This window comes from Dermacentor albipictus, chromosome 1 (genome assembly GCF_038994185.2).
Source record: "Dermacentor albipictus isolate Rhodes 1998 colony chromosome 1, USDA_Dalb.pri_finalv2, whole genome shotgun sequence".
Lineage (NCBI taxonomy): Eukaryota > Metazoa > Arthropoda > Arachnida > Ixodida > Ixodidae > Dermacentor > Dermacentor albipictus.
In genome coordinates, this window is record NC_091821.1 from 180,467,862 (window position 1) to 180,483,280 (window position 15,419).

The 15,419-nt window shown below is 45.1% G+C and overlaps 2 long non-coding RNA genes across 2 annotated transcripts in view; one reads left to right on the forward strand and one right to left on the reverse strand.

The window, feature by feature from the left end:
• The window catches only part of LOC135897721 (uncharacterized), a 54,659-nt gene extending 48,575 nt beyond the window's left edge, over positions 1–6,084 (reverse strand). Inside the window, exon 1 of the long non-coding RNA XR_010563127.1 lies at positions 5,935–6,084. This is a non-coding gene — a long non-coding RNA (uncharacterized lncRNA). The remainder of the gene's footprint in view (positions 1–5,934) is intronic.
• The window catches only part of LOC135897720 (uncharacterized), a 56,256-nt gene that overhangs the window by 19,590 nt on the left and 21,247 nt on the right, over positions 1–15,419 (forward strand). The window lies entirely within an intron of this gene.

Genomic DNA, 15,419 nt, shown 5'->3' on the forward strand with positions numbered 1-15,419 from the left:
TTTCCCAGTAAAGATTACCGTTGCGTTAGCTGCCGCGGCGACGGTAGCTTGACTGTTGTATACGAAGCAGGGAGTGACGTATCCAAACTTTCGTACGTGCAAGAAGAACCCGCCTAGCAACTAATTTGTGTTGTGACACGCATGTATAATGGAAAAGCAGAGTGAATACGAAGCGCGGCGAATTGCTCTTCTCTCTGGCTCACTCTTTGTAGGTGCACGAAGTAGCGGCGCAAGCCAAGTCGCAGGCCGTCGAAACGTAATAACTAGGAAAAGTGCATGTGAATGTCGCCACGTGAATAATTTCAACCTACGTCGCAATTGGTAATCATTCTAGTTGTCGTTTGCAGCTTCGCTGTCCAACCACCTTTACAGCATGGATTAGAGCCCGCTTTTTTTATGTGTAAATAAAGCGCTCTCTGCAGAACTAAACATGCGTGTACGCTGAATGTTTTCTTTTCGGTGCAGGTTCCGATAAGCCAGTCGTGCCACCGGCGCGTGCTTGGATTCGCATGTACCAATGAAACTTCTTGAACTTGTGTGCTCGCAAGAAAATAAGAACAAGAAACCGAAGCCACTCGGTTTCTTCCCCTCTTTATCTCTGTCTGTATATTAGAGAACGCGGTAGAGCGTCTTGAAACGCGTTTTTCCAGCCGGGCGAGTAGACATCCGACGCGTATACATGCATGAAGTGCCCAGGTGAAAGGCGCAGCAGCGCCACCTGTACGTTTCTGGAAAAACTGCTTCACCGCGGAGCCTTCCCATGGCCCACTACGGTATTGTCACACGTACACTTCTAATCGCGATAGCGGCTGATCTGGATCGAGTGTTGCAACAGGGTCATTTGCGATCGCGATCTTGCGGGATCCGGATTTAGACAATCGCGATCCGTGAATTGCGATCAGGCCTCTTGATAGCGATCGCAGGCTGACGTAGCAGTACTGCGTAGCAGCCACCATTGTTGATCGCGATCAAGAAATCCGATCCGGATAGGCCCCGATTGTGATCAGAAGTGTACGTGTTACACCGGTATAATGCACATATCGTCTTAGTGCAATACGCTGCTTCAAGGGACCATGCGCTGGGCAGCTGCGTAAGCACAGGAAGTGCAGCACAGGCGCACATTGCATTGATGTATCTAGCTGTGCTAAAGGCTATTTCACATGCCGCTATTAGGTTGATTTGAACGCGTCACGTTACGATTTTAGAGGAAAGTTTTTTTCAAATGCGTGCGATTCCGCTGGTGCTATGCCCAGATTCACTTGCAGTCCCCGCAAGTGCGAGATGTTAAATAACTTTTAAAGCGAGCCTATCTTCTTATAGGACAATTTATTTATACGGCAGACCGTTCAAAGTCGTGATCACCACGCCTTGTGAAACATTCAGGCCACCTCGCACGGTGGAATCGAATAAACATTTTATTTAAATAGCGGACTGAGGTTCTTGCGAGTGAAGCCCCTATTCCAGGGCCCCACTGGCCTAGCGGCTCGTTCGGCCTGGTCCAAGGTTGCCTGCTGGCTTCCCAGGTCCTGCCGGTCGAGTCGCGCCTCCCACAACCTTTCAAATTCTTCGCGTGCCACGAGGGGTGAGTTGCCCTCTGCTTTGTCTTTGTTTTCAATGCCAAGTGATATGTTTGAGGCTTGGTGTGTCGCCGCACCAAGGACAGCAGTCATCGTATTGGGACGGGTGTATTTTGCTGAGTGTGTGTATGTTGGGGCATGTGTTCGTTTGTAGGCGTCTCCAGTCCCTGGATTGCCACCGCGTAAGTTTAAGGTGCGGTGGCGCCATTGTCGGTCTGGCGCGCCTTTGACTGTCGAGGATATCTCGCGACAGCGTAGGTGTGACGCATTCCTCCCGCGTTGCTGTGTCCGCGGCTCGGAAAATTAGTTCTCGAGCCAGGTGGTCCGCCCATTCGTCTCCCTGTACACCTTGTGAGCGGGACACCATGTCATGACATGGTCTACTCGAAGGCTGGTTCTTAGTATGCTTAGGACGCTCTAGGGAGGACGCCCCTGAGAAACAGTCGGCAAACTTCTTGCGAATCCGCGAAACATGGGCCGCTATCTTGTACACGTTCGATTTCGCCTCACGCGATTGGACTAGATTGTCCTAGTCCGCGATATCGGCGCAGCCTGGACAGTCGCGTGAGGCGAAATCGAACGTCGGCTTTTTGAACGTGTACAAGATAGCGGCCATGTGCAGATTGCCTCTTGCCCTGTGCCCCTCGCATGGCTAGTACTATGGCTGCCGCTTCTGTCACAGACGTGCTATTGGTGGGGATAGTAGCCGACGTGATCGCTTGGTTCGCATGGAGGAGCTTCAGGCTCAGGAAATTCGACATCACCGTGATCTACAAGTGCGGACGCAAGCACTCTGATGCCTACTGCGTGTCGCGCGCTCCCATTGACCCGCCGCCGCAAGGCGAACAGGACGACGCCACCTTTCTGGGAACAACAAGCGCAGACTTCGCCCAGCATCAACGAGCGGACTCGGAACTAAGTAACATATTCGGAAAGCAAAACCGACCTGGTCCTTACGGTATTCAAACGCTGATTGCACTCGTTCTTTTTTTTTTCTTGTTGCAAAACAACGTCCTCGTAAGGTAGAATTTTTCACAAGTTCGCGCAAGCTACCTTCTTGTTGTGCCCTCAGATCTGCGGCCAGAGGTTCTGCACGTCCAGCATGATGATACGACAGCTGGGTAACTCGGTTTCGCCCGTACGCTCGCGAGAATATAAGGAAAGTATTACTGGCCATGCCTGACCGCCGACGTCGACCATTACGTCAATACATGCTGAGACTGTGAACGATGCATGACACCACCAACGAGGCCAGCGAGATTTCTACAGCCTATTGAACCTCCTTGCCGACCGTTCCAGCAGATCGGGATGGACTTATTGGGACCCTTCGCGACGTCAACGTCTGGGAATAAGTGTATCGTCTTGGCTACCAGCTACTTTTACCCCTTATGCCGGAAAGAAAGCCCTACTCAAACTTAGTGCGGCCGAAGTGTCGAAATTCCTCGTCAAGAACATCCTGCTACGACACGGCGCCCCAGCAGTCTTCACCGACAGAGAAACCGCGTTTGGAGTATAACTCACTCAAGGCATCTTGCAATACAGCCAGATAAGACACTGAAGGACAACCGCCGATCACCCGCAGACAAATGGCCTTACGGAGCGGCTAAATAAAACAATCGATGACGTATTAGGCAAAAGAAAAAAAAATTATGGGGTTTTACTTGCCAAAATCGTGATCTGATTATGTGGCACGCTGTAGTGGGGGACTCCGGATCAATGTTGACGGCCTGCGATTCTTTAACGTAAACCTAAATCTAACTGCATGGGTGGTTTTCGAATTTCTTCCACATCGAAATGTGGCTGCCGTGGCCGGGATTTGATCCCGCGACCTCGTGCTTTAGCAGCGCAACACCAAAGCCAATAGGCAACCACGGCGGATGTACGTGTTGGACACGTACGTCGAGGTCGAACACAAGACGTGCGATGCTGTCCTTTTGTACGTAACCTTCCCTTACAACGCGGCAGTACAAGAAACAACGCAGACGGTACCGCTGAAGCTCGACGACGCTAGGAGCCATGCTGCTGAACGTCAGCGTCGAAGACAATCTGAATTCCGACGCCTACCTCTGGCGCGCCGAAGATGCCCGACAACTGGCCCGCCAGTGCATCAAGACGCTACACTCTTCGACGACGCCCGGCGACCGTGTTTGGGTTTCTACACCAATTCGCCGACGTGGACTTAGTGAAAAGTTACTGCGACATCACTGCGGATCATACAAGATAATCATATTCCAGCGTCATGGCGCATTGGGCTATATGAGGTCATGCCCGACGGCATTACGTAATCAAAGTGGCGCCGCGCACAACCTGAAGCCGTCCACATTGTGTGCCTTAAGACGTTCTACGCGCGTTAACGAACTCTGGGACTTTGTTTCTTACTCGCATTAATTTTCTTTTACTGCGCGTACCCTTTTTTTTTGTCTTTTGCTTTCACGTTGTGTTTGCACCATCGGGGCGATTATATTTAAGAGGAGGGCCTCGACCCGCGCACACTGTTTGTCTTTTCCTTGGTATGGTTTTTCATCGACTAACTACCGTTGCAAAGATATCGCTCGGCGCAAGATACGCCTACATGCATAGGAATATTCCCGAATGGTGTCAACGATTCTACTCCTTTCTCTTCCTCTAGTGAAGGGTAGCAAACCAGAGGCTTTAACTCTGGTTAACCTCCCTGCCTTTCCCTCATTTGCATCTCTCTCTCTGTAGCGAAAGTATCTTGTCGAATCAGATCATGTGCGCGAAACGAATAAGGGTGTACATTCTGCAACTCACGCGACTCTAAGCGATTACGCTGGAATGTACGATTAGTCATGTATCGATAGCTGACGCACTTGACCCGTAGGTCAGGTTTTGACGACCGACCACTGTGCTCGCCGCTATCACTGTGCTATGAATGTCGCTTGTTTTCCTGGGCATGTGTTCGCCCAATGAAGCTCTCAATTCGTGACTGACAGGTTTGGTAGACTGCTTGTTCACCGTCACCGCAACAGAACAATACATACATACATACATACATACATACATACATACATACATACATACATACATACATACATACATACATACATACATACATACATACATGCATGCATGCATGCATGCATGCATGCATACATGCATACATGCATACATGCATACATACATGCATGCATACATGCATGCATGCATGCATGCATACATACATGCATACATACATGCATACATACATGCATACATACATACACACATACATAACCCGCCGTGGTTTCTCAGTGGCTATGGTGTTAGGCTGCTGAGCACGAGGTCGCGGGATCGAATCCCGGCCACGGCGGCCGCATTTCGATGGGGGCGAAATGCGAAAACACCCGTGTACTTAGATTTAGCTGCACGTTAAAGATCCCCAGGTGGTCAAAATTTCCGGAGTCCTCCACTACGGCGTGCCTCATAATCAGAAAGTGGTTTTGGCACGTAAAACCCCATAATTTAATTTTTTAATACATACATACTAAATGCACATTGGCCTATACCAGGTGTATTGTTTTACGTTAACGTAATGTTAAAAGACCCCGTGGAATATAGGGTAAAGCATAAATGAATAATTGTGCTTATTGAGCTTGATTATTCGAAGAGGCGGACAGTATTTGCAGAAGAAATCAAAATCGATAAATGATTAATAAAACACATTTCACTAATCAACTTTTGAACCAAACACTTTAAAGCTCATATTGCAATTACGGATTGAAGCCAGTGAATGAAACTTGCGGTAAAGGTGCACTGTTCCTCTCACTTTTTTTTACCAAAACGCCTTTTTATGCACTGGACCTCAAAATTAACTGCAGGATAATTATATTTTTTCTAACATTTTAGGAACGCATATGTCGAAACTGGTGTCATTCTCAGAATTCAAGTGAGCGTGCCTTGCGAACTCAATGGCTACCATTACTAAATTGCAATATGTGCACAAAGTAATTAATTAAAGTTAATTATGGAAGTTTTGGTATTCAGTTGATTATGCTTTTTGCAGTCATGTCCGCCTTTTAGGGCCGTCCAGCCACAGGAGCTTAAAATCAAACTCGATAAACTCCGAATGAACACCCTATAGATGTAAGCAATGCATGTTGACCTACAAAGCAGTACTAGCCAGCGCACCTTTGTTGCGCGCAGTCACACACTTAATCATGACATAAAACATGTACATGTAATACCGCCTCATCGCTGCCTCTGATGCGCACATGTAATTTGCGCATTAATGCAATAGCGCATGCTATTCGACGGTTTCTTTGAAATGTCCTATGTTCGTATAACCCTCATTCTCGGGCCTCAGAGTATGTGCTGCTGTCAAAGAGGAGGTAAATAAGCCTTAAACGTACTTACATACCTGGACAGTGAGAAAGGATGCATAGTGTACATATCTCGTGCCTCTCTGTCTGCCATACTCTTCTCTTCGCAATTCTTCCCTCGACAAAGATGAAACATCGCTTTCGCCATCGTGATATCGCTGCGTCTACGTCTCACACTGTGCGTTCACCTGCACTGGTGTCTGCATTTAGAAATGCGTAGGTTGTTAACGGTGGTGCACAATCATGGCATGATAAAATATTAAAGTTGCGACCTGTGCAGTGCGTAAACGGTGCACTAGATTAAACGTTGCATAAAATTAAGATTAAGGCGATTGTATACGGGACGCATTTAGTTGCATTGCTTTAATTACCCGCTTGCGTGTTTGTAGTGTGCGTGTTTGTATCAAATTCTGGTGCTGCAATTGCAGTGATGTACGCATTTTGAAAAATATGTTGCAACAAACTAATTTATTGAACTTTGTTTTCAAATCTACTAGATGTGGCCATCCATAACGACCACATTAATAAGCAAAAGAAAAAAACTGCAGATGCAGTGCACGTGTTGGAATCTATGAGAAGTGAAGTTTTTGTCAAGTGTTCAATTAAATGTTGTTAAAATAACTGCTGTATATACAATTGGTCTTATTTTCAACAATCGAACATGGCATCTTTTGCAAGGTTTGTTTATGCACCGCATAGGTCACAGCATTAATGTCATGTAATCTCTATGCACTACACTGTTCACAAACTATACCAAAATGCAAATGGTAGTTAATGTAGATGCACACTGCGAAACATCAACACCGTGACGTTTGTTGAGGAAGGGATGGTGCGAGGTTTATGCAGATGAATGAATGACATGTGCTTATGTACTTATTTATTTATATGCCTCTCAGGCTGCAAGGTTGGAGTATTAGGCGAGGGGGAATAAAAAAGTAGTTACAACAGGAAGAAGGGCACAACATTAAGAAAAAAAATCAACAAAAAAAACAGCACCAATACAATGCACCCTCTAGCCTAACAACGTGTTTTACTGGCACAACATTACACAATGCTTAACAAGCAATAACAGAAAAAATTACCGCCCGTGCACCCTGTACAGATGATAAACCAGCGAAGCTGAAATATGCGGCCCCGGTGTTTATCACTTTGTTAATTCTGACGGTTTATTAAAGTCTTTCTATATTATTCGTTATGTCTGTGCTTCTTAATGAGGTTACGCACACGTTTGGCTTGGGTTTATCACATTGTTTTTTGGAATGCCACACATCACGCTTCGCAATATCACCATCATGGAGGGTGCATGAGTGGTGCATTGTGTTAATCCAGTGGCTCCATCAAAGTCTTTCTGAATTATCTTACGCATTTGTGTACCGTAATGCGTTAATCATATTATTTATGACTCGGTTGAAGCGGAGCAGCTCTGGGCCGTCCAGCGAGCCCACGATGCGGCCAGGGAGTTACAACTCCCGGTCCAAACGTGGGAGTAGCCTGCTCTATGGGAGCTTGCGCCCCGTAGCTCGCAGGACCTTTCTATAAAGTTACTCCATCCATCCATTATGACTCGGTTATGTATTGTAGTTACCAAGTGACACACCTTGGCTGCACATTTAATTTAATTAAATGCAGGGACACATTTTAAAACCTATTGCAAGGTCGGAGAGGGACTGCTGCACGCGCACTCTGCTGCGATAGAGAAACGACCTCACTATCGGAGTAGCCAATGGCCCGCCACACCTTTGCTGCGAGATAATTATGTCATCATGGTCTTGTGTTAACCCCGCCCCCCTCTGTGTCCCTTCCCTGCAATAATACGTAGACAAATGCATATGTTTTAAAGGGATAAGCCTTTCTATGCCTACCCAACGAGAAGTTTGTCTGTCCGTCACGTAAGACGAATGTAATGGCTCATACCCCCCTAAAAAATGGCTCATACCCCTGCAGTAAGGTTTTTGTGGTCGGACCACGAGTGTTTCGCCTAGGCATGTACAGCTTCGCTGTAAAAAGAATGAAAACATTTCTGCCAGAGACCAAGACGATCGTAAGACGCACTAACGAATGAAAATTTATTGAACTAGCCGAATAAATGCTGGTTGACAAGCAATAAACCTAAGTTACACAAAAAGGAGTAGCAAAAACTGATGTGCGTTCATGCAGATCCCAACAGGAAACGCATCCATCTCTGAAAGTATAACAGAGGCCATGCTGATACAAGATTATTCCAGTGTCATTGCCTTTACAGCTTCTATAACTTCTCTAGGCAGCCGATCTCCACAGAATGCTAGCTTCTTCCTCTACAATGCTCTCTCGACATCTGAGCGTGCATTATAGAGGAAGAAGCTAGCATTCTGTGCACATCGGCTGCCTAGAGAAATTATGGAAGCTGTAGGTCTAAAAACACTGGGAGAATCTTGTAAGCATGGCCTCCGCTAGAAATGGATTCATTTCCTGTCAGAAAAAGCACATTAATTTTTGCTTCTCCTTTTTGTGTATGTGCAGTTTATTGCTTCTCAGCCAGCATTTACTCGGCGTGTACATTGAACTTGCGGTTGTTAGATCATCTCGGTTTTCTTGTTCGTCCTATCTGTTCTCTGGTGCCGTTTGCAGCCAGGTTATACTTTATTTTTTTAGACTGCAACAAGTCACTTTTATGGCCCTTATGGTACTTCTGTGAACCTTATATAATTTCTTATTTCGGCAATGTTGCAAGAGCGTGCATCGTGAAGCAGTAAGAATAAGGTATGCTAACTTCTAATTAAAATATTTATTGTGAAAGTGCAGTGATTTATAAAGGTTACCAGGAAGTAGTACAGCAAGAAATCCTGATAAAAACTAGTGCTTGATGAAACCAAACATAATCAAAAACATGAAAGAGAGAAAATAAAAATAAATCTACAAGTCCAGGTAAAAAACATTGTGATCACCAAGTGCGCATGCGGCTACCTTCCAAGAAACCCAAGTTTTTTTTCCAATATCATGAAACTGAAAGAGTGTGCTTGCATAAGCAAGCTGTCAGTCTGTCTATTGGAATAAGAACAGCGTTTCTTGAAAGGGGCTGGCATGCACGATTGGCGACTGCAATAATTTTTTTCCGGTACTTGGAATTTTTCTGTATTTTTCTTTCTGTAGCGTTTTTATTGATGTTTGGTTGCATCAAGCACCAATTTTTATCTAGCCTTCAAAGCTGTCTTTTTTTCTGGTAAACTGTATAAATCGCCATACTTTTACAATAAACCTTAGTTGGAAGTTAGACCTCATCCGTCTCTAGTGTCATTCTGTTGATATTGCTTCACGCTATGCACCCTTGCAACATTTGTGCGTGTGTGTGCGTGCGGGCGTGTGCGTGCGTGCGTGCGTGCGTGTGTGTGCGTGCGTGCGTGCGTGTGTGTGTGCGTGCGTGTGTGTGTGCGTGTGTGCGTGTGTGCGTGTGTGCGTGTGTGTGTGCGTGTGTGCGTGTGTGTGCGTGCGTGCGTGCGTGCGTGCGTGTGTGTGTGTGCGTGTGCGTGCGTGCGCTCGCGCGCGTGTGTGTCTGTGTGTGTGTGTGTGTGTGTGTGTGTGTGTGTGTGTGTGTGTGTGTGTCTGTGTGTGTGTCTGTGTGTGTGTGTGTGTCTGTGTGTGTGTGTGTGTTCTTGGGTGGAGGCATCGTTAGTCTCCAGTCACGCATCAATCTCCTGATTTGCGTGCCCAGACAGTTTCTGGTGAATCCATGCAGGTGTGCAGGGTGTTGTAGTCTGCAAATTTGCACTTCAAGTGCTTATTTGAGTGCTTTTAGTTAAGCTTTTCTAGGTGTAGGATGGCCTGGAATGGTACTCACTTGTGTGGTGTTTAATATTATGTAGGGTCATACTACTCTACACTGATATTGCCTATATGTGCCTGATGGTTTTTTGCATCTTCATAATTAGCAACCTCCTCTGTGCGTTTGGCAGTTGCATATAGTCTCCTGGCCTAATTGTTTGCTAGCTGGTGCTAGCTGGCATAGTATCTTGGGACCAGGTTCTGAGCTCTTGAGGTAAAGAATTTGTGCTGCAGGCTGCAACTCTACTCTGTCTAGCTGCTCGTTCGTTTGCTCTGTATCACAGAGGTCTTCAAGCATAATAAAGTTGGAAAGACCTGTTATTACCCGGTGCCTGTATTTGATGAGTTGTCTTTTTTGTGCTCTACTGGTAATTCATACCGTGCAATACCTTCTACACAAGCACAGCATCTGCGATTTTCCATAATATCCGCTCGTCCATCCCCCCATGATTTCGAGATTATTCTTTTCGCTAGGTGTAGAATTTGAGCCCCAGGCATGGCATAATTGTTTCACCCTCATGCTGGCTCTGCCGTCTTGGTTTTACACTAGCTGAGGATTTGTGGATGTTGACTTGTGGGTACATTTGTCCAGCTATATGTTGCACAATGTGCAATCTTTGGTCGTTCTTGATTCTAGTCTTTTTTCCGACGTAGATGTAAGCTGACTTATCAAAAAGCGAGAGGCCAGACTGGCCAAAAAAGTCGGCAGTGTTATCTAAAGCTTGTTGCATCATTCTTGATTTCTGTATAAGATAGCTTTCCCATAGACTGCAGTACTCCGTGTAGTATGACTGTGTTGTTGGCGTGGGGGGGGGGGGGGGCGAGATGTACCTCCAAATCTCACCTGGAATATTCGGTCTTTCAAAAAGTTACTGTTGAACTTAAGCGCTCTACCAGAAATGTTTTTGCTCATCGTTCCTCTTATTAGAGTAATATGAGGTACTGCTACTAAAAGCCTCTTCACTCTGTTCATTCTTTCATAAGCAGTATTACACAATGCCCTGTAATAAAGTTTCGGCTACTTATGGCCCACTCATATATGCCAGAAGGAACAACTCTTGAAAAAGGTTTTCTTTGTGCTGTGTGCACGATGTCGTATGAGCATTCATGTCTTGACATTTACACACCTGTAGAACCAGCTTCCTCACTGAGTACTTGCAATGCCTGATCATGATTATTTGTGCACTGCTGTTGAACAATACATATTGATGCAATGAATTCTTACACATTTGAAGTATCAGAAAAGATGTTTGTTTTACAACTGTGCCCTTTGCTTTCGATTGGTGTTAGATTTTGCAAAAGCATGCCCCCCTGTGCCATAGTATTTGGAAATTTAAGGGTTCAATAAATGATGGTGAACTAAATCTAAGTGCAAGAGCTTTCTTTTACCTATGGCTCCCATCGAAATGCGACTGCCATGGCTGGCAATTCAACCCCTCGCCTTGTGTTAGCAGCAGAATGCTATAGCCACCATTAACTGCAGAGTTAATTACCGTTCAAAGCAAATGTTAATACAGCTGCACTAAGGATACAAAGTCCGCAGCATATTCAATGTTTATTGGTTTCTGTGCAAGAAAAAAATATTCTCCATAGAAGAGATGCAACTTAACGGGCATGAAATATTCGAAAATAATCAACGACGCTGGTTATTCAAGTCGCAGAGTTAATGCTATCGTAGAAAATTCATTACGCTAGCCTACACATTAGCTCTGTCAAATTTAATGAGTAAGTGAGGTAAGATAACCTTTCTAGATGTATCGAGAAATTCACGCTTGAAAACCGACTAGAAAAAGTGCAGCTGAGCGATACCGCGTTCAGCACAACGTTGACATTTCTGGTACTTTGATGTCTTGTCATTTGCCCTTGCCGAGGTTGAAATTATTTAAGCTGTTCCGCACGCCCAATTTTTGTATGCTATTCAACAAAAGAAAATCGTGAAGACCCCAAAAGGCCATGCCATCTCGTGGCAACTCGCAAAGGTGTACGAATCAAACAAAATGCACTTCATTGGCTGCGTAGCGTGTCAACGAACGCATAAAAATGAGAGAATTGAATCTGCAGTACAAGCTTTTTATTCTCCCTTCGCGTACGTACCGAAATCGACAATCAACGTCTCGGCGCATTGCACTCGTTGAGCGAGACGCCATTTCCCAAAAGAAACCGGCGAAATAGCTTTCCGCGCAATTTCGACGTAAAATCGCAGCCTAATATCGGAGGGTTGGCACTGCGACTACGATTTTCGTCCCAAACGACAGAAATCGCACTTTCGGTGCGATGAAAATCGCATCATGTGAAACAGGCTTTAGTCGTAATCAGGCACAGTCGCAAAGTCGCTCGGCAGTTCGTTTCAATGGTAAGCCCCAAGAAACAGTGCTGAATCGCAAAGCGAGCTACGGCGAGTGAACAGGGGCTGGACTTTGAACGCATGATATATGTGCAGAAAAATACGATGGGCGAGTTTGATAGCGCATGCTGAAAAGGATGATTCACAATTAGTCACCCTGTGGAAGTGGGAGTGTAGTGCGATAAGCCTTCGTTTGTAGAGTGCGGGCAGTTTCTATGAGGCTTCGGTGTCAGTGCCATTATACAAGCATGAACATTTTCCTGCGATCAAGTGGGCTGCTTCATTTCGGATGGCCTCAAGTTTGTTAATTAGGTATGCCTGACTATACAATTCCAAATAAGAGAGGCATACTACATTTCCGGGCGAACTAGGGTTATGTACATATATGCAAAAAGTTTATGGCTACTATAAAGTGTTATTCACAAATACAGAATGATGGATTGGACAAAAAACTGGAAATTGATTTCCAAACCTTACTGTTAATATTTAAGGCGGCAAGCTTCATGGTTAGTCGGTTATGGGAAACCTTGTCGAAGGCTTTTGCAAATTTGATAACTATAATATCAACTTTTATTATCAATGGCTTGATGAATATCAGTTATCAGTTGAAATAATTCAATTTCACATGAATGGCGGCGCTGGAAGCCATGCTGGTTTGATAAAAAAAACTGTTACTTACTAGGTATTTCAATATTGCGAATTATATGATGTCCTCTAGAACTTTGCATGGGATGCCCATTAGTGAGATTGACCTGTAAATACAGAAAGCATAGCGGGGTCGCTTGATCTGAAGATGAGAGTAACGTGAGCGATTTTTGTGGAGTCTGGTACACCTTCGATATCAATCGATTGCTGGAAAATCGTTTCTATAATACAAGAAATTACAGGCCTTATATTATTAAGCGGTTTTGTGCAGATACCATCTGGGCCAGGTGCCGAGACATTAGGGAGCCTGTCGATAGCGGGTTGTATACCTTGGTGGGTTATAATTAAATTGTACATGGCTGAGTTAAGCGTCTCGAAACCATGTCCGGGGGTATGAGGTTGTCTTATGTGAGCACGAAACAAAATAATCCATTTATTTCTGTTGCAACCTCTTATGGTGAAAGGAGCACACCGTTCTTTGATACGATACTCAGGATGACAAAGACGGCTTGGGGTGCATTACCTTCCAGAATATTGTTATTCCCTTTAAGCAGTGTTGCTTTATTGTTGTTAAAAAATTATCTTTGGCTGCTTCGATTTCACTTTTGCATAATTTATGACTCGCAACAACGTGCCCATTTATCGTCACGTGACGACTGTTTTGCCTTTGTGTAAGGTCGTTTTCTTTTTTCTTTTCTGATTGATGCAACATTTCGCATTCGGGTTGAACCACGCGCATTGGGTGGACAATGTTACTTCTATTTTTATGGACCTACTTTTGTTATTAGCAGTGCGTTGTTTCTGAACAAGAAGCCAGTTTTCATTAGCGTTGCAAATCAACAAAGTGCACAGAAATTTCATAGAAAAGAATGGCAGTTCTATTATTAAAATATCGTGTGGTCACGGAACACTTTCTTTGGCTTTTCTGCCTTTTTGTGTTCGAAAGTATATTCGTAACAGAGAATGTCGTAATCACTCATACAGTCTAAAACATGAACAAACGCATGATCCGTCTTTGTGGTCAGCACACGATGTAACATAGCATCACCACGTGACAGTAGAGAAACCAAGTTAAACAAAGAAAGCCTATGCAGAAATTGCTGACAGCCGATCCTTCTTGTACCGCCTTCGGGTGCGCAGGTCCATTACTTAATGACAGCTTGATTAGAATCGCCCCCCCCCCCCCAAAAAAAACATAGTGGCAACCCGGGGTACTTGCAATGTATGAAGCTAAGTGATTCACTTAGGTCTTCGCTGAAATCTGCGCGTGATTTGGGGCGGACGACTACACACTCCGACGACACAGGTTACAAAAGACAATAACTCTAGCGCGATCCATACAATTTCTATTTCGGGGTCCATCCCTATGACAGGAGCCTGTTGATGATTTCTTAGACCAACTAATACGCCATGGCCACGTGAAGCCATCCTCGTTTTTATATGGACGATGAAATTGCTAGACAGTGACGATTCAGTCAGCCACATCATGGTACAGCCAGGTTTCTGTGCCGAGCATGATGTCGGCACAACAGCCCTCGATAAATGAACATATAGCTGGTTTTGTTTTGGAAAGCGATTCTGTAATGAGATACATTTAGAGATAAGGATCTACTTTTACTCTGCTGCTCTGGTCATTCACCTGCGGGAGGCGTCTCACGTCTCAGAAGTGGTACCACCTTATTGCTTGAGCTGTTGAATGTAGAAAGCTTGGTTACGAGCGAACGTTTATCCAGCGGTCATATGTATTTCTCGTTAGGTTTTCGTTCCGAAAGCATGAAACCTCAAAGGTTTTTCTCATAAGCTAGGCTCGTAATTATTATTAATATTATTATTATCGTTGTTGTTGTTGTGGTGGTGGTGGTGGTGGTGGTGATGATGATATGATGATGATGATGATAATGACGACGATGTTATTTGTCACAAGAAACGCAACACTTTGCTTCAGTGCGTTTTCCTGGCACAGGCACAGCGTTCGCTGGATGTGTGCCACGAGATGCCGCTGGTCTTCTGTAGATGTTGCCTGAGCCAGCCAAGGAGGGTTCGCAGCTGTCATGGGCAAGTTGGTTGAGGTGGGGGTGGATGGCGCGACATTCCTAAAGGACGTGCGGTCCATTGGGTTTCCCGAACAGTGGGGGCAGCTGGGAGGGCAAGTAGAGCTATGCTATAGATCTGAGGCGGAATTTACTAAGCGAACTTACGAGCAAATTCTGGCGTAAGAAAAATCTTACGAAAAGCGCGCATTCTCAAAGCTAAAGCTGTTGGTAAGATCAGCAAGCTTGCGACGCCCGTCGCTGCGAAGACGAGCACTGTGGTCTAAAAAATGCGTATATGTAAATGTTAGCATAGGTGCGAACTACAGTACTTTCCCCAATAGTAAGGGTAAGCCGATTCGCAAAACCTTAACAGCCGTCGCAGATGACGACTTAAGAATAAATTTCCACGACATGGGTGTAACAGTCTTACGAAAATAATTATGCTTCAAAGTGTTGTTTTCACTGGCTTTACTTAACAAAAAATAACAAAAACATAGACGTTTCGCCGCCTATGCGGGTGGCATCGTCAGTACTTACTACTAAGACAGACATAAGCGCAGACATAATTAAAATAATTATGTCTGCGCCGCTCGAGCGGACGTGGGTAAGCGTTGGAACGCGCTGTTGTGGCTGATAGACCAGAGGCCAGAACTCATAGCGGAGGATGGCGCGTGCTTATGTCTTTGCGGCGCGCTATGATTTG